The following is a 24,953-nucleotide window of genomic DNA, read 5'->3' as shown; positions in this document are numbered from 1 at the left end:
TGATCGAGGAGGAGACTCTTAAGCTAAGTTGGTGGCTTCAGTGCCAACTTAAATCAAGATTTCGCAATGACAAAGAAAAGGGGTTTGCGAGCACACCACTGGACTTAGATCTTATTTTGGACTCTAAAGAAAAGATAATTTCTAAGGTATATGACTGGCTGCTTCAAATTAAGATGCAAGATGAGGTTGTGAAGGAAGCATGGATCCGCTGGCTGAAGGATTTCGGCTACAATATAGATTTGGAAGAATGGGAAAGATTATGGAAGCAAAACTTAAAATTGTTGAAACCAGCAGAATGGAAAGAAAACCTATATAAAATGGTTTATAGATGGTATCTTACACCAGATAGGTTGGCCAAAATTTATCCTTCTTACTCTAACAAATGCTGGAAATGTCTAGAAGTTAAAGGGTCTTTGTTTCATATATGGTGGAAATGTAAAGCGGCAAAAAAATATTGGTCGCAGGTGAATATTTGGATCCAAAAAATCCTAAAAATGCATATTAACCATGTACCGGAATTGTATTTGCTGAATATTTGTAGACAGAGTTTGCCTCTTCCTAAACTGAAAATATTATTGTATATAGTTACTACTGCTAGAATTCTATATGCTAAGTACTGGAAAAATGACATAATTCCTAATAGAGATGAGTTTATTAACAAACTGTTGGCTGCCGCAGAATCTGATTTACTATCTACAAGATTAAGAAATGGCAATGTCCAAAAATGTCAAGAGGAATGGGATCCTGTTTATAAATGGGTTAAAAGTAGAGATGCTGGAATTGAGTAAATATGGGACATTCTTTCTGTTCAATATGTAGATGTTTAATCCTTTCCATCTCCCAGCGTGTATGGCTGGGTAGGTGTTCTGTTTGTTAGATGTTATACTTGTTTGTGTTGATTTGTTTTGTGGGTGTTTGAGAATGTTGTTATTTTTGTTATATATATGTTTTTCTGTTTCTTTTGATTTCTTTACTCTTATCAATAAAATCTTAAAATTTCTTAAAAAAAACAAAAAAAACAAAAATGGGACATTTCTGTTAACACAGTGACGTCACTTCCGAGTATGGCGTCAGAAATGATGTCATGTCATTGTGTGCCACTGTTTTATCCAGTGTCTGTCTCACAAGTGTTCCTGGGGGTTGTCTGTACTGCAGTGGCAACCACTGATACTACAGTAATTTCAACTGGTGTTACCTGCACCTCTGTAAATATGGCCTATGATGTGATCCCCAGCCATTTACATTCCTGCGAGAGTCAAGCAAATCAAGTGGCTAGGAATCATATACCTATGTGCTATATATATTAACAACAAATTATTGGAGAATAAGAGAAGCTAAAAGTATTAAATGAAAGATCGGATTTCCCCACCTGGTTGAACCAACTGGGCCACGCAATGGCTTCCTGGTCAATGATGAGCTTTATGTCTGAAGACTCCTGTCTTTCTATCCTCCCGACTTTTACGCTAACAATGGACTGATTGGGAAATGCAACCCAGTTCATAATATCAAAGTTGTCTGCAAGGTGCACGTTCTCATCAAAATGAACTCCTTCTCTGGAATTATTGTAAAACCGGATGTTTCTAGGGAAGGGATGGAGCTAGAACAACAGAGAACACAAAAGCATGATGAAAATGCAGAAAGGCATGTTAGATGTCAGAGCCCTGCCTGGGTAGCTCTGTCTCCTAAGCAGTTTTTCAGCCTTCTGAGTCAATGACATGAAAGGGGGCTCCTCTGGTCAGAATGGCATAGCATCTGTACACATGAGCTAGAGATGCACAGTGACTTTTCCTCGTTGCTTCAGACAGACAGATTGAGAGAACCCAATGGATTCATCTTGAAAGTTATGAACTCCATGTCTGTGTCTGAAGCAATGAAAATTGGGTTCCGTTTAAACAGCCTGAAAAGCAAGGAAGATATTAATGGAACTGTCTTGGAATATCTGGAATGGGTGTCTTGGGAAGGCTGAATGAACTCTTTGTCTTTTGCCTCTTCATTGGAAAAGTGTGGACTTTATAGCTACTTTGTATTACGAAAGTTATTGGGAGGGGGGCAATGGAGATATGAAGCACTGAAGTATTTGTTCAACTAGTATTTTGTTATAAAAAAGTGATGAATACTTTTAATGACACATATATGTGAATTTTGGTATTGAATACAGTTCTATATGAATGAAATTATGAAAAAGTTGAGAGACAATTGTATGACATTTTGAGACTTGTTGGTATGCGTGTGCCAGGTCTATCTTGTGGAAGAACTTCCCTCCAGCCAAGGACATGAGTAGATGGCTCACTACCAGAACAGGATAGGTGTGTTGTTGAAGCACTTTGTTGATGGTGCATTTATAATCAGTGGAGATGCGGATGGCTCCATTCAACTTGATCGGAGTGACGATTGGGATTTCCCACCAAGCGTGGGACACTGGTTCCATGATCCTTTGAGCTATCAGTTGATCGAGTTCAGCCTTGATTTTGGGATTCAGCGCAAATGGTATCTGACGAGCCTTGAGCTGTACCAGTGTCACTGTCAGGTCGAGGTCGGAGGATACTGGAGGCCCTGTATAGTGTCTCAAGGACCCATCAAAGATGTTTGCAAATTCAGAACAGATGGAATCAAAGGATGACTGGCTGATTTGTTGGACACCCGTGACTTGAATGCCCAATGCCTCAAACCAGTCAAGTTCCAGCAGACTAGCACGGCAACCTTGGCAACAACAAGGTTCAAATGGCCACTAAAGCTTTTGAGAGTCAAATCTCCCTTTGTCACATACCAGAGATTTTCAGGGTATAAGCTTTCAAGAGGCTTGACTCTTGAAGGCTGATACCGCCAAAATCTTGTTGATCGGGTGGACTTCATCGTCTGTAAAGAAGATGAGATTCAGAGCATACCAAAAAAGAAACAAAGGGGAAATGTGAGTTACATACATCACATAGAGGAATTGCCTTGTTTTGTGCAAAAATTTATCTCACCAACCTCAATCATAATTCAGAATTGAACATTCTGTAGTAATTTTCAGTAAAACTGAGGGGAAAGAAATACCTGCCATGGAGATAGCTTTTGAGGTTCTCTGTTCACCCTCATCTGATTGGACCTGGATGTATATGCAGCATTTAAGGCAAGAGCCAGAGACTGGATAATCTTGTAAATACTGTAGCTGTCTTGAGACAGGATTCTATCCAGCAGCTCCTGGGATGGAGTCTCCATTTCCTCCTTCTCTTTGCACCTTGTCCAGCCTTTCACAGATAACTTGTGCTTTGAATATAAACAGAGAAATGCTTCCTCTCCAGTTCTATTGATGTCAGCGAGATATGAGTCAAAAGTGTAATATTTTTTCATTGTCTGAATTAATAGCAATGAACCATGGATATGTTGGATATCAAAGACTTCATAAAACCATGTCAAATTGAGGTCATGTAAAATGGTTGTGATCCAAACTTTCCCAACCATGCGCTTTCTGATTCTTTCAAATTCTCTCAATAACAATCCAAGAACAATAAGGGAGTAAGAATCCTCATGGTAAACAACAATGTTGCATGTTCTCTGTGTAAGAAAGCCAAGCAGATTATTCAAGATTGCCTTTTCTGGCTTAAAGGTTGGGATCTTTTGTGAGAAGTAAACAAAAATGCTGTTCCTAGTGATCATGGATGTGAAAGTTCTCATGAAGTTCTCGCCCATTTCGTTGTCTGGAGCAAGGAGACCAATCCATGTCCATCTGAAATGCAGGAGGAGTTTTACAATGCCCCCATAATGGGATTCTTGTTTTGGGATCATCCAATAGACAAAAGGGAATTGAATTTTATCTTCGGGGACATGACTCACAAAACGGTAACTCATCTAGTAAGGAGAAAAAGAGACTGGTATTTTGTTTGGAACGTGATAGAAATCTCAGATATTTGTTATCCTGGAGGTCAAGGTAGTCAAGAGCTTGGGAGATGTGTGAATATATGTCTTGTGCAATTTTTTAAAAAGGTAGTCCCCTGTGCAAGCACCAGTCGTTTCTGACTCTGGGGTGACATTGTATTCACAACATTTTCACGGCAGACTTTTTATGGCGTGGTTTGCCATTGCCTTCCCCAGTCATCTACACTTTCCCCCCAGCGACCATGGAAGGCTGAGTCAACCTTGAGTCGGCTACCTGAACCCAGCTTCCACCAGGGATCGATCTCAGGTCATTAGCAGAGTTTAGGACTGCAGTACTGCAGGTGAATTTAACTCAGAGGATCACTACATCTCTTATTGAAGGCAAGAGTCCCATAGAAGCAATGTGTGGTCTTTATAGTTAACAAGAGAGTGAGGAAGGCAGTAACGGGATACAATCTCAAAAATGACAGAATGATCTCGGTCCGTATCCAAGGCAAACCATTCAATATCACAGTAATACAAGCCTATGCCCCAACCACTGATGCAGAAGAGGCTGACCAGTTCTATGAAGATCTACAACACCTTCTAGAATTAACACACACAAAAAAGATGTCCTCCTCATCATAGGGGACTGGAATGCCAAAGTAGGAAGTCAAAAGGTAACCGGAACAACTGACAAGTTTGGCCTTGGAGAACAAAATGAAGCCGGGCAAAGGCTAATAGAGTTTTGTCAAGAGAACAATCTGGTCATAGCGAACACCCTCTTCCAACAACCTAAAAGGCGACTCTACATGTGAACATCACCTGATGGGCAACACAGAAATCAGATTGATTATATACTCTGCAGTCAAAGATGGAGAAGCTCCTTATAGGCAGCTTGCTTGGTTTCAAGAAAATCTTTCAACAGCTATTTTTCATACTTTTCCTTGACTGAAACACTGGGAAATTGCTGTGAAAGGTAGCAGAGAAGTGTACTGCAATTAATAAATTAATTTCAAGTTATATAAAGTTCATATAAGCTTTTCTGCAGTTATCCCCAAAAGGATATTTATGAGGGACTTGCAGCTTTTTACTGGCTGTGTTTCCCATGCCTTTAAAAGCAACCCGTTGTGCAGCTATTTAGCCAGTGAACATATTTTATCCTTTTTAATATCTACAGGAGGAGTTTAATTTTGGTGTCAGCCAGTTGTTAAAAGCAGGACCAGTAAAATGGTGCCAAGTTCATAGTACCATCACTTCCATTGCGGTTGAGATATACAGCAGTAATCTCCAATAATCTCTTTCTGCCCCTCTAACTCTCACTCACTCATACAGAAATCTCATAGAAAGGCCAGCTGGCTACAACTGGGGTGCCAGTTTTTCATTGACAGAGCTCCTATGTCTGCAACAACCGTATGATGAACAGAAAAGTTTCATCCAGTAAAAATGGAAGGAAAGAAAGGAAAGGAAAGGAAAGGAAAGGAAAGGAAAGGAAAGGAAAGGAAAGGAAAGGAAAGGAAAGGAAAGGAAAGGAAAGGAAAGGAAAGGAAAGGAAAGGAAAGGAAAGATGTGGAAAGAAAGAACATAAGAACATAAGAGAAGCCATGTTGGATCAGACCAGTGGACCAGCCAGTCCAAAATTTTCTCATACAATGCCCCCAAATCACCAGAATGTTCACCAGTGGGGCCAGGGCGCTAGAAGCCCTCCCACTGTTGCTTCCCCCCACCCCCAGCACCAAGAATACAGACCTAGCATCCCTTGCAGACAGAAAAAGAAAGAAGGGGGGGGGGACAAAGAAATGGGGACAAAGAAGAGGGAAAAAACCTTTCTCACCATCAGATTACCCCAGCCAGCAACAATTCTGCCCAAGGGTCATTTGGTTAAAAAAAAGCTATTGGAATGCCCACTCCCCGCCCCTCCTGGCTGAAAAAAAATCCCCCCTTCTTTGTCACCCAGGGCTCCTGGGGGAATCTCCCCAAAAGAACATACTGCAAGGCACATGAAAGCTCATACCTTGAAGAACACTTCATGGATCTAAAGTGCCAGTGGACTTCCTGAGCTTTTCTCTCAAACACTGGGAGGGGGGAGCAGGAAGGAGAGGCAGCCTAGCTCCTCTCTGCACAACACAGAGATGGGGGAAGGAAGGAAGCCAAATGGAGCTCAGACTTTGCCGCCTGTGTCAGTCTTCAAGGCTAGCTTTTCTCTGCACAACAGAGAGATGGTGGAAGGAAGGAAGCAGAGCAGAGGTCATGCTTTGCTGGGGGTGGGGCTAGCTTTGGCTTTTCTCGTGACCCGGTAGTGAGGCTTCTGTGGCCTGGTACTGGGTCCAGACCCTGCAAATGGGAATCAGTGCTCTAGGGGATTGTCCAGTTGATATGGTTGGTGATAGTACCAATGCCCTGTTTGACCCCTGGAGCGGGGAAATGATCCATTTATACAATTGTTCTCTGCCTTTTCTCTCAGGTGGTAGAGCCCTAGTAGCCCCCGAGCGCTAACATGTGAACATGTTACCCCAACATGCCCATGACCACCTGGAACAGTTCTGCTGACCTATACTTTGCAGACTCAATGCTGGCAGAAAAGAATTGTTTCTTTGCTACCATAAAAGCCATGGAATATGCTTTGAAATTAGCTTTAGCATATGCCTTAGCAGATTCATCCCACGCCTTCCTCCATTTTCACTCTATCCATCGTCCTTCTGAGACAGGGCAGGTGGCAACCAGGAAGAGGACCTTCTTAGTAGGGTGGCCATAATGTCTGAAGGCCAGCCAGGGACACCTTGGAGGGGGGAAGGTAGGGGTGCGTGCGCGTGAAGTGCTTGCGCCGCTGGAAACAGGAAGTGATGTCACTTCCGGCGATGTCACGCCACCGCCGGAAACAGGAAGTGACATCACTTCCTGTGATGTCATTTCCCCCACGCCACCTGCCAGAAACGGAAAGTGACATCACTTCCTGTGACATCACCCCCCCCCGACCACCTGCCGGAAGCAGGAAGTGACATCACTTCCTGTGACATCATTTCCCCCAAATGACATCATTTCCCCCAAATGCCACTGCCGGAAACAGGAAGTGACTTCACAGCACTTCCTGTGACGTCCCCAAAAATCCCCCAAATATCACCGCCGGAAACAATTTTGTTCTCAAATCCTGTATATACTTCATCAGTATATGGGATAAGGCACTTTCTCAACTGTGCTGCATAATGCAGCCTATTTATTTTGTACTGTTTGCTCTGTTGGCTCTATCTGCGCCACCTTCATCACTTTCGGGGTGTGGATCCCCCAGTGGGGTGGTCTCCCGACTCCCTCCGCCGGCTGTTTCTGATAGCCCTGCGCCCCCTCTTTCATTTGATGTGTCCCGTGCGGGTGCCACCCTCCCGCCGGGAGATGCCGCAAAATGAGCCCCCTTGAGGCTTATGGCGGCAGGGCTCGGGGGAAGCAAGCTAGACTGCTGTTCTTTTGAGGGGTTATAGAGTGTTTCGAGCCCGTCCCTGTGGCATCGGTCCCATTATTGTGGGACCCAGGGGGCCGGCGCAGCGGCCCGCCGAAGCAGCCTGTCACTAATAACACAGGTCGAGATGCAGGACAGGAACCCGGAAGTGACCGACAGGCTGCTTCAGCGGGCCGCTGCGCCGGCCCCCTGGGCCCTACAACGATGGGACCGATGCCACAGGGACGGGCTCGAAACACTCTATAACCCCTCAAAAGAACAGCAGTCTAGCTCGCTTCCCCGAGCCCTGCCGCCATAAGCCTCAAGGGGGCTCATTTTGCGGCATCTCCCGGCGGGAGGGTGGCACCCGCACGGGACACATATCAAATGAAAGAGGGGGCGCAGGGCTATCAGAAACAGCTGGCGGAGGGAGTCGGGAGACCACCCCACTGGGGGATCCACACCCCGAAAGTGATGAAGGTGGCGCAGATAGAGCCAACAGAGCAAACAGGACAAAATAAATAGGCTGCATTATGCACCACAGTTGAGAAAGTGCCTTATCCCATATACTGATGAAGTAAATACAGGATCTGAGAACAAAATTGCACCAGAAGACACAAACACAAAGCTCCCTTACACTGAATCAGTGCTTGGGTCCACCAAAGTCAGTATTGTCTAGTCCAGTCACAAACACAAAGCTCCCTTACACTGAATCAGTGCTTGGGTCCACCAAAATCAGCATTGTCTAGTCCAGTCACAAACACAAAGCTCCCTTACACTGAATCAGTGCTTGGGTCCACCAAAGTCAGTATTGTCTACTCCAGTCACAAACACAAAGCTCCCTTACACTGAATCAGTGTTTGGGTCCACCAAAGTCAGTATTGTCTACTCCAGGGGTGGCCAGTGGGAGGGAGGGAGGGAAGGAAGGAAGGAAGGAGGGAGGGAGGGAGGGAGGAAGGAGGGAGGGAGGGAGGGAAGGAAGGGAGGAGGGAGGGAGGGAAGGAAGGAAGGAAGAAAGGAAGGAGGGAGGGAGGAAGGAGGGAGGGAAGGAATGGAGGAGGGAGGGAAGGAAGAAAGGAAGGAAGGAAGGAGGGAGGGAGGGAAGGAAGGAGGGAAGGAAGGAAGGGAGGAGGGAGGGAGGGAAGGAAGGGAGGAGGGAGGGAAGGAAGGAAGAAAGGAAGGAGGGAGGGAGGGAGAGAGGAAGGAGGGAGGGAGGGAAGGAAGGGAGGAGGGAGGGAGGGAGGGAAGGAGGGAAGGAAGGAAGGAAGGAAGGAAGGAGGGAGGGAGGGAAGGGAGGAGGGAAGGAGGGAAGGAGGGAAGGAAGAAAGAAAGGAAGAAAGGAGGGAGGGAGGGAAGGAAGGGAGGAGGGAGGGAGGGAGGGAAGGAAGAAAGGAAGGAAGGAAGGAGGGAGGGAAGGAAGGAAGGAAGGAGGGAGGGAAGGAAGGGAGGAGGGAGGGAGGGAGGGTGGGAAGGAAGGAAGGAAGGCCTCCCACCAGCCGCCCCCTCCCGCCAGCCGCCCCCCCCGCTTTCGGTCCCCTCCCTCCCTGCCTGCCCTGCTTACCTTCTTCCAGGGTGGGTGGCGGCCTCCCCTCCGGGCGTGTGGGCTGGCCAGGAGGCGCAGCGGCGGCTGGTGCTGCTGGCGGGGCTGGCGGCGGCTGCGGAGGCCGGGGAGGCGGCGGAGAGGCCGGCGCTGGTCTCTGGAGGCCTCCAGGGACCAGCGCCGGCCTCTCCGCGCTGCCTCCGCTGGTCTCTGGAGGCCTCCAGGGACCAGCGCTGGCCTCTCCGCTGCCGGCGCTGGCCTCTGGAGGCCTCCAGGGACCAGCGCCGGCCTCTCTGCGCTGCCTCCGCTGGTCTCTGGAGGCCTCCAGGGACCAGTGCTGGCCTCTCCGCTGCCGGCGCTGGCCTCTGGAGGCCTCCAGGGACCAGCGCCGGCCTCTCCGCGCTGCCTCCGCTAATGGTCCCGGTATAGCCAGCCCGGGAGCCGGGAATTGGGGGCCAGAACCGGGACTTTCCCGGGAGACCGGGACGGTCTGGCCACCCTACTTCTTAGTGATGGCTTCAAAACTCTGGAACTCTCCTCGCAGGGACCCACATGTTCCCTTTGGTTGCAGTCTGCCACCACTCTGTAAAGACTTTTTTTTTTGTCTTGGTGATCTCTCCTATTTTTAGTTTTTGGTTTCATGTATGTGCATTTCATTACATTGTATGCATGTTTGGTTGGTTTCAGTTTGAATGATCTGTTTTTGTTTGGGAGTTTTAGTCATTTTTGTTTGGCTTTAGTGATTTTTAAGATGCATTTTTATATGTATGTTTTTAATTTGTTAGCTGACTGATGTGGGTAGAAAGGTGGGGTATAGATTCTGCAAATAAATAGCAATATTTCTTTCAGTTTGATCCTAAATTTATTAACAATTAAGCAAAAAAGTACATTACTAGGCTAGATCCAGCATCTCCATCCACCCACAACACACAAACCATTCATACCTGTGGGATTTTGTAGATGCCCAACATGGTTGAAATCTGGTGGGAGATTTCTGAGCCTGTTCCTTCCCCAACAGCTAGCAGGTCCTTTTGTCCTCCACAGTGATAATTTGGAACATTCTTCTGTCCAATAGAAAGAAAGTCCAGTACAGCATTAGAAGTCATCCTTTCATTAAAATAGTTCTCATAGATGTTATAGCCAAGCGTGATGTTGGGTAAGAGCCTGGGATTCTGATTGATCTCACGAGTAGCAAACAAGAAAGGCAAGATGTGCCAGTATACCATGTCTCCTATGCTGAAATAAAATAGACATGTCACATTTGTATCTTCCATTCAAGAGAAAAATGCCAAATCCTTGTGTGTTTTTAAAACAAAGCTCTGTGGTTTGGATGCTGTGGTTCATCAGCAGAAGGCACAGGCAGTCCCCAGTCTCTCTTCCCCCATTTCCCACCTCCCAGCACCCTCACAGGGCTCCTGTGAACAAATGGCTACCAGAGTCAGGAGGCTGTAAAAGGGCTGGATTTGAAATTGCCCTTTCCTCCTCTTCTGTTTTCGCAGCTTCTCATTGCAGCCTCTTGATCTGCTCCACTGGGGTTCTGCAATGCTGGGAGTAACCTTTCTTGGAGTCAGAAATGGCTACTGGGCTGAGGAGAAATCTGAGATTCTTGAATTCACAGGTTGCTGTATTCTACTCCCTGCGTATCACCTTGGAACAGTGATATTAGTGGCTGGGAAGTCGCTTGTGACTCCTTGACTTCCCACCTGTGGCTCTTCTGAATAGCATTCCCCAATGTGATATCCACCCCATGTTCAGGGTAGTGGGCAAGGCCATGGAGAACTAGTTAGCTGTGAGTCTCAAGCCAGAGATGGAAGTAAAGACACTGAACCTGAAATCTTCAGTGATGCTCTGCCATTGGGTTGTGTCTCTTGCTCCAAAATTTATCCCCTATCATAAATCAGGGATTGAACAAAGGGCAAGATTAGCAGGAATGAGTCTCAGAGAAAAAGAGATTGTCCATAGTCAGAAAAAGGCATCTGGAAAACAGGGAACAGAGCCACAGAACGACATCACCACATGATACTTACACATGAAAGCTGGTATTAGGAGGTACAGGATTGAAAGCATATGGCAAAAAAAGAGTGTTTGTTGTAGATATGATCCCACTGATGAGGTGGTTTCCTGGCTTGTAATAATTCAGTGGGTTGGGCTGATCAGTTTTCAGAATGAGTGGGACTGTTTGATTCACCCTCTTGCTGGGAGCATAAGGCGGCAGCAGCAAAAACAGTATCATGCTAGGAATGATAGGACTAGACTCCCCTGTCTCTGACTGCTCTCAGCTGTATGTCCTGGTAATTAGAGAAGCCCCACCCACCCCATGCAAAAGCATGGGCGCCACAATTTCACCAGTACAGCTACAGATCAGCCATCACTTCACATCTTGATGAAGATGTTAAATCTCAAACTGGCATAGTCCCTGCCTGTCCTAAAGTTCTGGCCACTCTCTCAATAGCAGAGGAGGTATTTACATCCTGGACCTTTCAAGCCCAGTACAAGAAATTGCCTCATCTTTGCTTTTGATTCTGATGTTTATGTTATTGACTCCAAGGGCAATTTTTGGAAACAAAATCCCTTGAGCTTTAGGGAGAAGAGTAATCACCATGATTTGGAAGACGGAGAAGAGTCACCTGCAAAACATCCCTGTTGCTTCATGCACAGGTGTGATGCTGGAGAAAACTAGTTTGTGAGAATGATTAATGTGGTTGTCTTTCATGGTGAGTGACAAGGATCAAGTCATCAGGGTAGGAGTGACTGTGAGTGAAGGAAGATCACAAAAACTTTGGCTCAAAATTGGAGTTTTGTTTGTTTATATACAAAATTTATGCCCCACTTTCCTGCCCTCATAGTGTCCCAAACATGGCTAACATAATATAAATAACATAAATGTCTTAAAGCATATAACATAATATAAATAATATAAATGTCTTAAAGCATATAACATAATATAAATGTCCTAAAACAATAGAATCAAACAGAAATACATCATTAAAACTATTAAAGACAGAGATATAATATATATAAAAGCAACTATTAAAACATAGGGCACAAAGGAGAGATCACTAAGATAATTCCAGACAAGAAGATATTTACCCTCAGGTGGAAGACATTAACAGAAGAGAACAGAGAAATCTCTCAGGGAAGAGAGTTGCAGAGTTTGGGTGCCATGACTAAGAAGGCCTTCTCCCTTAATCAAGAGGGGAGCACCCAAATCAGGTCCTCCGAAGATGAACACAGTCATCAAATAGAACAAAGTTGGACTCCTTCAGACCAACACGATTGCCACCTGGATCTATCTACAGTCATCATGCAGGTGAATGATGTTCCTGAATACTTTTCAAGGGCAGCCCCATGCAGAGTGCATTAAAATAATCTCCTCTTGAGGAAACTAAGACATGTACCCAAGTGGCCAGGAAGGCTGAAGCTGGTTTACCAGTCAAAGCTGGTAAAAGACACTCCTAGCCACAGCTGCCATCTATTTATTCCAACTGTGGGCCTAAATCCAAGAGCACCCTTAAACTATGGATCTTTCCCTTCAAAGGGACTGTGATCCCATTCAGAATGGCTGATGCCTTAAGACTTTTTCGCTGCTCTTTTGTCTTGTCAGGATTAAGTTTCAGATTATTAGTTTATGTCCACTCCAAAACTGCCTCCAGGCATCAGTTCAGAGTTTCTACAGCCTCTCTGGGGTTGGTCAGAAGCATGAGATAGAACTGAGTGTCTTTTGCATATTGGTGAAAATCACGAGAGACAAGATGGAGTCTTGTGGGACCCCAAAGGCCAAGGGGCTGAGTATTAGTCCCAGCAGTTTTCCCCAGCACCACCTTCTGAAATCTACTCTCCAGGTACAACTGAAACCACTAAAAATTGGTGTCTTTCAGTTCCAGTCTGAAGAAGTGATTGAGAAGATACCATGACCGATGGCATCAAAAGTCACTGAGAGTTCCAGGAGAATCAGCAGAGTTGTACATCTTATGTCCATCTTCTGGCACTGGTCATTCACCAGGGAGACCAAGGCTGTTTGATTCTCATAACAAGACTTTTAAGCAGCTTGGAAAGGACAATAGATTTACATACATTAGTTACTTCCAAATGCCATGAAGGCACAAAGCTCCCACAGACCAAATGAAATCACTAGTCCTTCTAGCCATGCCCACTACCCAGAAGTAAGCTTGGCTCTGTGTGCGTGCCCTCATGATCCAGGACATTCCCTATGAGTACACAGGGCAGGAAGGTGTTCCCAGCACTAAAGCCTTGCTTTGCATTGTGAACCCATTGTGGCGGATGGTTGCAGCTTTGAGGTCCTATCCTGTGGGTTTCTGGGTTTTCTATATACGTAATACATCACTGGGGTGGTGGCAGTGATGCCCCCTTGCTGTCCCTTAGGAGAGAGGGTGGGCAAGGTACCCTGTAAATTTGGTTTCAGTAATTTTAATAACATTCCTCCAGACTTTCTGGAATAGGGCGTTATAGCTTTTTGTGGGCCTTGGGCAAAAAAAAATCAAAGTTAGACCTCCTTTTCCCTTTGGTACAGCCAGGCTTTGAATTCAGTGTGAACTCACAGGAATGTATCTCCTGAACCTTTCTGACAGTTCCACCTCCTCCTTCCCACCTTGTCCAGTGAATAGTTGGTGGAGATGCATAACAATCCCTGGATGAGCTCCACCACCTATTTTTCTACAAAATGACCCCTGGGTACAGACGCTATCTTCTCCTCTCACAGTTAGCACCTCTCCTTTTCTTCTTTAGCAGCTCTGTTTTCCATTTCAAAGGGAGGAATTATATATATATATATATATATATATATATATATATATATATATATATATATATATATATATATACATATATTTAATTTATATCCTGCCCTCCCCGCCGAAGCAGGCTCAGGGCTGCTAACAACATCATTAAATATCCACAATAAAACCATAAAGCAATAAAAACAATTACAGTAAGATCAATTAAAATTAACAATTACACTTTAAATATTGAACATATTTTAAAAACAGTTTTGGTGCTAAGTTCCATACCATGATGTTAAGCAGCTCTGTACTTTAGTTGAAGGCCATTCAAAAAAGTGTTGTTTTACAAGCCTTGCAGAATTGGGCAAGGTCCCACAAGGCTCTAACATCATCAGGGAGTTGGTTCCACCAGTGGGGGGCCGCAATAGAGAAGGCTCATTCTCTGGTAGCCTTCAATCTCGCCTCCCTCGGCCCGGGGATTTCTAATAGATTTTGTGATCCAGATCTCAGTACCCTCTGGGGAATATGTGGGGAGAGACGGTCCCTAAGGTAGACAGGACCTCGGCCATATAGGGCATTAAAGGTAATAACCAGCACCTTGTAGCAAATCCGGAATACTATTCGCAGCCAGTGTGGTCTCCGCAGCCCCGGCTGCACATGATCCCGAATAGAGAGACCCAGTAACAGCCTGGCTGCAGCATTTTGCACCAGCTGCAGCTTCCGGATTCTAGACATGGGCAGCCCCATGTAGAGGGCATTACAGTAGTCTAATCTCAAGGTGACCATAGCATGAATCACTGTTGCTAAGTTGCTGTGCTCTAGGAAGGGTGCCAGCTGTTGTGCCCGCCTAAGATGGAAAAAGGCGGATCTCGCAGTAGCTGCTATCTGGGCCTCCATAGCCAATGTGGGCTCCAGTAGCACCCCCAAGCTCTTGACTTTAGGCGCCAATATCAGTGGCGCCCCATCAAAGGCTGGTAAAGGGATTTCCCTCCCCAGGCCACCACGACTCAGACAAAGGACTTCTGTTTTCGTTGGGTTCAACTTCAGACGATACATCATACCAGTAATAAATAAAAGCCTTACCATGGTGGCAAATTTTAGGATTTTCATTGGTTGGATGTGGGCTATGCAGGATTGGCTCACACTCTGTCTCTGGCATTCCATTGGCTAATTCTGCTCTCCCCCGCCCACTGCCAGCTCCATCAGGCAAGAACTCCATATGATGACCACTAACCTCTGAGGGAGACAATTCTCAACTGACAGGTTCTTCTGGGGGCTTACTGATCACTACTGCCTCTCCTCAGGGCCCAATGTAGGAAGTCTGGGACAGTCTGTCTCCCCACCCCCAAACAACAGTGGCACGAAACAAACAGTAAACTGTGAGAGATATGTTCATGAGACAAACAGTAGCAGTTACTTCTCTTCAACTGACACAAAAGTAATGTTCATTCACAGCGAGGATGGTCCAGTTCAACAGCAGCAGATAAACAGACTGACACTATACAATGTCATCGGAAGGCTCCCTTTTGCTTTTCCCCTGCCTGCAAGTGGGAGGGGGTGAAAGGGAAGCTTCTAATGACTGCCTATCTTCCTGCCTGCCTGATGTCTTCCTGCCATTTTTCTGTTTCCCTGTCTTCCTTCTTTCCTTTCATTTTCCTTTCTTTCACTCTCCAACTAGTCCATAACTCTCCTTTCTTTCCTTCCTCTCATTCTTTCCTTGTCTCTCTCTGTCTTTCTTTTACTTTCATTCTGTCTATCTTCCTTTTTCTCATTTTCCTTTGTCTCACTTCTTTCTCCCCCCTTTTAAACCTCTCCCTTCTGTTCTTTCTATCATTCTTTCTCTGTATCTCTGTCTTTCTTTTTATTTCATTCTCTGTCTACCTTCCTTCTTTTCATTTTTCTTCCTCACACTCCTTTCTCCCCATCTTTTTCCTACTGTTCTTTCTCTCATTCTTTCTCTATCTCTCTCTTTCTTTTTCTTTCATTCTGTTTGTCTATCTTCCTTTCTTCCTGCCACCTACACATTCATTTCCCAATATTTTTCAAGGGCCTGTTGTATTTCTTCCTACAATGGGCTTTACTGCTAGTATTTATATATTCCCATAAGAACTTTTTTTAAAGCATGCATTGCACCTAATGTTTGCAAATGAAAACTAATTAACTGAGAGCTAAATTAGAGATGCACTGGTGGATGCAGAGATGTGAAATTTTCTAGAAAGTTACATAGAACATATGAAGAACATATGAAGCTGCCTTATACTGAATCAGACCTTTGGTCCATCAAAGTCAGTATTGTCTTCTCAGACTGGCAGCGGCTCTCCAGGGTCTCAAGCTGAGGTTTTTCACACCTATTTGCCTGGACCCTTTTTTTGGAGATGCCAGGGATTGAACCTGGGACCTTCTGCTTCCCAAGCAGATGCTCTACCACTGAGCCACCGTCCCTCCCCAATCTCTAGGTGTATGTAATCAAAACATTTCCCACCTTGTTTTTTCAATAGCAAAATGGTGAATCACAGTATCAAAACCTATATATTGTGCTCCTTCCTGTCTTCAGCGGCCCCCCGAACCAGGCGGTAGGAGGGATGCCACAGAAGTGGCATCTCGAGGGTGACCCTGGAGGGGTCTTCTGATGGCAAAGGGCTTTACAGGAGCCAGGGAAAACAGTGGCGGCTGGTCCCTGTTCCTCCTGTCCGCCCCAATGCTCCACCACCATGGTCACCATGATGGCAGCAAGAGGTGAACACTCGACTGCTTTCTTCTGTTAACAAACTTTTAATACATCATATTTCTACCTTAATCATTAAAATACTACCATGCAGGTAAGTCTTTTTTTAATACTACTGACTAATGGATCTTCTACTATAACGCCAATGGGGACTGTTAAAAAAAAAGGGAGAAGAGGAGGATATCCCCCCTCTTTCCCACAAGGGAGGCTTCAAAAGGACAAAGAACAAACTTAAGAACTCTCAATAACTTAAAGGACTGAACATAGATATTTGAACTAATTTAGCTTATAATTAAACAAGCTATAATGAGAACATTATTTTACTACAATACAGTCTGAATAAAAGCTGGATATACCTTTAAGAGAAATGCATTTGATACTTGATCAGGACTGAAACGATTACAACCGGAATGTAAGAGAAAAGCACAAGGCTGGAGGAGATTTGGAAAGATAGATTATCTGGGACTTTGAGTTACTATTAACTTTGATTATTAGACTGAGTTATACTGTGGAGAAAATGGTGATGCAGCTTGAAGTGCTTGATAAAAAAGATGTTATGGTTACCATATTCTCCTTAAAGCAGGAAATCGGTTGCTGACAGAGCTGATACAAAACAGGGTGGAAACTTTTATTTTTAAATACAGTGAAACTGAAAATTTACATGAACAGAGTGGTAAAGAGATCCCAGTAATGTCTACAGAGTCGAGAGAAGTGGATAAAGAGCAGTTGGGAAAGGAGCCGAAAGAAATCAAAATGGAAACATCGTATGCAGTTACAAAAAGGAAACGGAAATCAAGACTGATTAAAGTTTTTACAGGAGGATGTGATGGAGTGGGGGCCTCATCACTTTTAGTAAAACGGATGTATATTCTAAAGGGAGAAGAGGCAGACTTCATCAAGAAGATCAAGACTTGGAAAGCTTTTAAAAAGAAGAGATTATAAACTGTTTCTCTTTTACGTAATTGGTCAACATTGAATTAATAAAAGGAAACTGGCATGCGACTTTGAAATGGCAAGCGAGACTTTTAGAATCTGGATGTTTCTCTTCTGTTTGTTATTTTCATCTATGGATCGTACATTTTTAAAGCTAAATAGAGCAACAATAGAGAGTGGGTAATAGAGATTGTATGATTTCTTCCATAGGCAAAAATAAATAAGTGTGGGAGATGAGGCTGTTTTCATTTTTGGATCCTATATTTTTTAAAGCTAAATCGAGCAATTTAAGAGAGAGTGGGTTATAGAAATTGTATGATTTCTCCCCTAGGTAAAAATAAGTATGGGAGATGAGGCTGTCATTGTTTATTAAACTTGTGCTTCCTAGAGTAATATGAAAGTAGGAGATTTGCAGCACAATCCTAAGGGGGGGGGGGCTGAAAGTGCTGTCGAAGCGGACTTACCGCTATACCAACAGTAGGGAGACCTACACCAGCGTATCCTCCTCTGCGCTAGCGGAAATGGGGCGTGTGCCACTCTCCGGCTGCCGCAGCGTGCCGCCACCACAGGTTGATGGCAGTGCACCGCCCCACTACACTTGGGGCGCAGCAGAGGGGCAGGGCAACACTTCGGTGCAGGAAGGGGCTGACCCAGGGGGCGTGGCCGCTGCTGGTCGGGTCCCACGGGTGACATGGCCCCCACGACACTGTGGAACCCTGCAACCACTGCGAAGCCAGCTCTGGCAGCTCGCAGCTCCTCCTTGCCTGTTGGGAACCACACATGCTGCTGGAGGTGCTGAAGCATGGCATCTAGGAAGGAGTGGAGGCAGTGACTGGCTGATGACTGGGAGACCTTCAGGACCTCACCCTGGAAGGAGTCAGTTGCTAGGAACCACAGGAAGATGAGAACCCGCTGCATGACGGGGATAGGGCGGGGGCCGGTCACTTGGCTGCAGAGGCTAGCCCAAGCTGTTCACACAGGTTCTGGATGGTGGCGCGGTCCAGGTGAAAGCAGTCTAGACAGGTGGCATCCTCGAGATGCAAAGTGCTCAGGCGCTCCCGGTACCTGCGCACCCAACAGTGGCAGACAAATCGGCCTTGGCCGAGAGTCACCACCAGCCAAACTGGACTGAGGCAGAGAAGGTGCTCCTGTTTGGCTTGGTGGTCAAGAATGCCTCGGTGGCGCTCGCTGCCACAAGAGCCGTGGGGTGAACTCTGGTCTGTGGGGTTTCTGGTGTATGGTGGCGGAATGAGTGTCTGATGTGAGCCAGGTCCCCTGCACAGAGCAGTCCACCCTGAAGTGTTGGAATGACTCCTTCAGCCCTGCCAAGAAGCGGGTCCAGTGTCTCATCGCTGAGCACTCAACCTATGAGGAGGTGGTGGCCTGGGCCGTGATCTGCTCTGAGGCTATCATGGGACCCCTCATCCGTCTGGTGGCTGTAGCTGGCCACAGCATTAAGGAGATCCGCGGTAGGTTGGCATCTTCCCCCCCGCCCTCGCCATCGTGGGACTGCCAGACACTGACGGCAATGCCCTTTGACCCCCCCAGGTGACTCCCAGGAATCGTCGCGAGCTGCCACGAGCTCCACGGTGGACTCAGAGGAGGGAGGCTGCTCTAGTGAGGCAGCGGACGACTGGAGCTCGCTGCCCAGCAACTGTGGGATGGGAGGTCGCCAGGTCCAGCACCCCCCCAACGCCCCCAGAATGTCTGGACAGCTGGCAGGAGGCATCAAACTGGGGGGAGGACACATCGAGTGAGGAGGTCATGGATGCTGCTGTGGCTGACCTCCGTCTGTCCACAGATGATGACCAGCCTGAGTCCCCTCAAGGTGTGACACTGAGCATGGGGCGTGGCGCTTCTGTGACTGGCCGCTCATGCCAGCATGTGACCCCTGTCCCATTCCGCAGGTAGCCACACCATGAGATTGGCAGCCAACGTGGTGGAGAACCTACGGAGGGCATCCCCACGCAGACACTCGGCCCTAGCTGCCTCCCTCATGCTGCAAACACTGGATCTGCCCACATCCCCTCTCTATGCCCTGGGGCCTGGGAATGCGGGGGGGGGGGGGGCAGCCATGGCAGATGTGTGTGCGGAGCAGCCCACGTCCTCCCCCCCCAGCCCCTAACCAGGGAGAGCTGCTGGGGGATCCGGAAGCTGGCAGCGATGTGGAAGTCTGTGCAGGTACCCAGGAACTGGAACCCAGGGCTCGGGGACCATGCCCAGCTTAAAGAATCCCTGCCACCCTTTCCTCCATGTGAGCAGCCATTGAGCAGGACCGGCTGGAGGGGCACTGGGAATGGCGGGAGGCCACGGCTGCAGGCCACCTGTCCAGTCTCCTGGCCATGGCGAGGCAGTTGCAGGAGTGGGGCATGAGGGTGGAGTGGCTCCTCGCCAATATCGACCGGTCTCTGAGTGTCCAGGCACTGGTGGATGCAGAGATGTAAAATTTTCTAGAAAGTTACATCTCTAGGTGTGTGTAATCAAAACACTTCCCACCTTGTTTTTTCAATAGCAAAATGGTGAATCACAGTATCAAAATCTGAATATTGTGCTCCCTGTCATTCAGTTGACAAGACTGCTGAAGCATTCAGTTGATCTTGGGACATTTGTCATCTGAGATAGTTCTTAATTAATTTCAGCTTGCTGAAACTCCTTGCAATTGAAGCAGGAATTGTCAGCAACAACTGCAAAGCCAGAACTGTATTTGGGAATGTGGGTCTCAGATAATGCACAAGATATGACATAGTGCAAAGTCTCCTCCACAAGGGATCATTCTACAAAGAAAGTTAAGCGTTAATCCATCTTTTTGTTTAAAACCAGATATCACCTTCTTTATTTACGCATGAAGATTCACACACAAACACAGTGTACTATTTGTCCCACTGCCACCTTCCTTCTTGCAAGGTGTCAAATGGGAACACACACTGCCCACATACCAGTGTATCACCATAAAAGTGTCTGTTTCTTCCTCTGAGCATGAGATGAGGTTTGTAATCACAGAACTCACAGAAGAGTGTATATTTTCTTGGATGTATCGTTCCTTTGATTCTTCATGTCATTTTCCATGGACCTCCCCTCCTCCCCTCGAAGCCCAAAACCCTACTCTAGTTTGACTGCACATAACTTGTTATAAGAAGACTCAAGGATAACTACAGGCGGTGAGGCTGGAACACAGTAGAGTTGCCAATGCCTACCTCCAGATGGGGCCTGGGCAGGCCTTTTTTTTTTGAGCAGGAATGCACAGAAATGCAGTTCCAGCTGGTTTGATGGCAGAGGGTGTGGCTGAATATGCAAATGAGTCCCTGCTGAGTTTTTTCTACTGTGATAAACATGGAAATGGTGAAATGTATAAAGTTGTAATGGATGTGTGGTTGTATTGTGTGTGAAACTCATTTTCATGTTAGGCCATACTCCCTGACATCACCATTGTTTAGCATAGGGCTTTTTGTAGAAAAAGCCCAGCAGAAGCTCATTTGCATATTAGGCCACACCCCCTGATGCCAAGCCTGCTGGAACTGCGTTCCTGCTCAAAAAAAGCCCTGATTATACCTTATTCATGTCCCTCCTCCATAGGGTTGCCAAGTCCCATTAAAAAAATATCTGGGGACTTTGGGGGTGGAGCCAGGAGACTTTGGGGGTGGAGCCAGGAGACACTGGGGTGGAGCTAGGGGGAGGGGGGAAACGTCGCCGGGGAGCATGGCGAGCCGCCCGGCCTCGGAGCGGGCGACGTCGCTGCGCTGCTGGCATCTCTTCTCGGCTCCCTGTGGCTGCTCCTCCGAGATGGGTCCATCTCGGAGGAGCAGCTGCCGGGGGGGGGGGGGGGCAGCGGCGCGGCGTCGGCGTCACGTGCTCCGCCTCTGGGTGGGAATCGGAGGGGGGGGGTGGAGGCGAGCCAGGAGCGTGGCGAGCCGCGTGTCCGGGTCCTAGAAGGGCTTGGATTCGCAGCTCACCATGTTCCTGGCCTGCCTCCGCCCTCCCCTTCTCTGGTTTGGCTGCTCCTCCTCAGCCTGGGCCTGGGTCCATCTCGGAGGAGCAGCTGCGGGGGGGGGGGAGGGAGGGGAGGGGGCAGCAGCGGCGTGGCGGCGTCGCCCGCATGGGGATGGGGCGCCCGCCATTTCCCCCCTCTCCCCCGCTTCCGTTTTTTGGGGGAGCGGGGGAAGAGGGTGGAAATCCTGGCGTCCCCCGCCAGAGCGGGAGGGTTGGGAAGCCTACTCCTCCAACTTTTCCAGGTTCAATCCCCTGAATCTAGAGGAATTTCCCAACAAAGTTGGCAACCCTAGAGAGCATATGCACACATCACTGCCCAGACAAGGCTGTTTTCAACCAACACCCATAATAGCAGGGGTTGTTTCATAGAAAAATAGGTGGTGGAGCTCATTAGTATACCTCGTTAGCATATGCTGCCCCCCCCCCCGCCCAAAGCAACCCTATGCAACGAAGGAGAGCCCTGGGCGAGCGAGGCCTGCTTGGGCTGGCTAGAGATCCAGCCAGCCCAAGCAGGCCTCATTCGCCTGGGGCTCTCCTGGGCGGCCACCCCCCACCCCAGTCAAAAGGCCAGCAAAACACCACCCACCCAAAATCACATAAGAAGTGGAGAAAGGGTGGCGTGGGTTTCTCCAGGGGTTAATGAGGGCTGCTGGGGGTGTGGCAAAGCTGGCTGCCCTCTCTCCTAATCCAGGAATTGTTATGCGGCTGTACCTAATATTCAATGGACAAGGTAGGCGGGGAGGAAGAGAGGGAACCCTTAGAAAGGTTCAGAAGCTGTGCTCCTGTGAGCTCCTGCTGAATCTGAGGCCTGCTTAATAGTATGCATGTGACTCAGGGCCCTGATGAGTCACACTAACCTTGTGAAAAAAGAGCCCTGTGGGAGCTAAAAGGGTGATCAAGTTCAGCCTTGCACAGCACTTCTATGGATAGCAGTGATGTCTATGTTAATAAGTAGGAATGGGCATGACCCAGAAAACCCAGTTTGGTTCAAGTCTGGGTTCAGGATAAGTCCTGAGCTAACCTGAACCCAAACTAGATGGCTCTGTTGAACTGAACCAGTCTGGTAAGTTCAGGATGTGGTGAGATACCTCTGAGTGCTAGAGACTCCAACCTTGTTGAGACATCTTGAGCTGACTCTCCTCGTTGTTAACATGTCTTTCTGCAGTCTCAGTTGCATGAGCTGGACCTCAGAAGGAATTGGTGAAGGGAGGATTTGGAGTAAGAGGTACTTTTTCATTAGTAGAAAGATTTGTTGTTGTTCAGTTGCACAATCAAGTCCGACTCTTTGCGACCCTATGGACAAAGCCACGTCAGGCTCTCCTGTCTTCCACCATCCTCTGAAGTCTGCTCAAATTTGTGTTTGTTACATCTGTAACACTGCCCAGCCATCTCATCTTTTGCCATCCCCTTCTTCTTTTGCCTTCTGTCTTTTCTAGCATCAGGATCTTCTCCAGGGAGTACTCTCTTCTCATTTGGTGGCCAAAGTATTTCAGCATCTGACCTTCCAGTGAACAGTCTGGGTTGATTTCCCTTAGGACCACATCTCAAAAGCATCTATTCTTCTGCGCTCAGCCTTCCTTATGGTCCAGCTCTCACAGCCATACACTACTATTGGGAATGCCATTGCTTTAACTATATGGACTTTTGTTTTGCAGGGTGATGTCTCTACTTTTTATTATACTGCCAGGTTCGCCATAGCTGTCCTCCCAAGGAGGAAATGTCTTTTAATTTCATGGCTACAGTCACCATCTGAAGTGATCTTGGATCCCAGAAACGTGAAGTCTGTCAGTACTTCCTTGTCTTCCCCTTCTATTTGCCAAGGTGTGATGGGGGCAGATGCCATGATCTTAGTTTTTTTGATGTTGAGTTTCAAGCCTACTTTTGTGCTCTCCTCTTTCACCCTCAACAAGAGGTTCTTTAGGTCCTCCTCACTTCCTGCCATTAGAGTAGTGTCATATCTACATATCTGAAGTTGTTGATGTTTCCCCTGGCAATGTTAATTCTGGCTTGTGTTTCATCCAGGCCAGCATTCCTCATGATGTACTCTGTATATCAGTTAAATAAGCAGGGTGACAATATACATCCTTGTCGAACTCCTTTTCCTATTCTAAACCAATCATTTGTTCCATATCCCGTTCTGACAGTTGCTTCTTGACCATTATACAGGTTTCTCAGGAGACATGTGAGGTGGTCTGGAACTCCCATCTCTTTAAGGACTTGCCACAGTTTGTTGTGATCCACACAATCAAAGGCTTTAGCATAGTCAATGAAGCAGAAATAGACGTTTTTCTGATATTCCCATGTTTTCTCCATAATCCATCGAATGTTGGCAATTTGATCTCTAGTTCATTTACCTCTCCGAAACCCAGCATGAACTGGTAGTTTCCGATTGACATACTGCTGAGGCCTAGCTTGTAGGATCTTTAACATGACCTTGCTGGCATGTGAAATGAGTGCAATGGTGCAATAGTTTGAACATTCCTTGGCAATACCCTTCTTTGGGATTGGAATATAAACTGATCTTTTCCAATTCTGTGGCCACTGTTGTGTTTTCCAAATTTGTTGACATAATGTGTGCATCACTTTAACAGCATCATCTTTTAGTACTTTGAATAGCTCAGTTGGGATACCATCATCTCCACTCGCTTTGTTGTTAGTAGTGCTTTCTAAAGCCCATTTGACTTCACACTCCAGGATGTCTGGCTCAAGTTCATCAGTTTCAATGTCATGGTTCTCTGGGACATTGAAGTCCTTCTTGTAGAATTCTTCTGTGTATTCTTGCCACCTCTTCCTGATCTCTTCTGCTTCTGTTAGGTCCCTACCATTTTTGTCCTTTATCATGGCCATCTTTGCATGAAACGTTCCCTTGATTTCTCCAATTTTCTTGAATAGATCACTTGTCCTTCCCATTCTATTATTTTCCTCTATTGCTTTGCATTGTTCCTTCAGGAAGGCCTCCTTATCTCTTCTTGCTGTTCTCTGGAAATCCGCATTCAGTTGGGTGAATCTTTCCTTTTCATTTTTGCCTTTTGCTTTCATTCTTTCCTCAGCTATTTGTGAAGCCTCATCAGACAGCCACTTTGCTTTCTTGTATTTCTTTTTCTTTGGGATGGTGCTGATTGCTGCTTTCTGTACAATGTCACAAACCTCCGTCTGCGGTTCCTCAGGCACTCTGTCTATCAACTCTAGTTCCTTAAACCTATTCTTCACCTTCACTGTATATTCATAAGTGATGAGATCAAGGTCAAACCTGAATGGCCTAATGGCTTCCCCAGTTTTCTTCAGTTTAAGCCTGAATTTTGCAATGAGTAGCTCATGATCTGAGCTGCAGTCAGCTTCAGGTCTTGTTTTTGCTGCCTGTAAGGAGCTTCTCCATCTTTGACTGCAGAGTATATAATCAATCTGATTTCTGTGTTGCTCATCAGGAGTTGCCGTTTTGGTTGTTGGAAGAGGGTGTTCACTATGACCAGCTTGTTCTCTTGACAAAACTCTATTAGCTTTTGCCTGGCTTCATTTTGTTCTCCAAGGCCAATCTCGTCAGTTGTTCCGGTCACCTTTTGACTTCCTACTTTGGCATTCCAGTCCCATGTGATGAGGAGGACATCTTTTTTTGGTGTTAATTCTAGAAGGTGTTGTAGATCTTCATAGAACTGGCCCACTTCAGCCTCTTCTGCATCAGTGGTTGGGGCATAGACTTGTATTACTGTGATATTGAATGGTTTGCCTTGCATACGGTCCGAGATCATTCTGTCATCCATCCAT

Source organism: Heteronotia binoei, chromosome 5 (assembly GCF_032191835.1).
Source record: "Heteronotia binoei isolate CCM8104 ecotype False Entrance Well chromosome 5, APGP_CSIRO_Hbin_v1, whole genome shotgun sequence".
In the NCBI taxonomy this organism is placed as follows: Eukaryota; Metazoa; Chordata; class Lepidosauria; order Squamata; family Gekkonidae; genus Heteronotia; species Heteronotia binoei.
Note: the sequence above shows the minus strand (reverse complement) of the source record.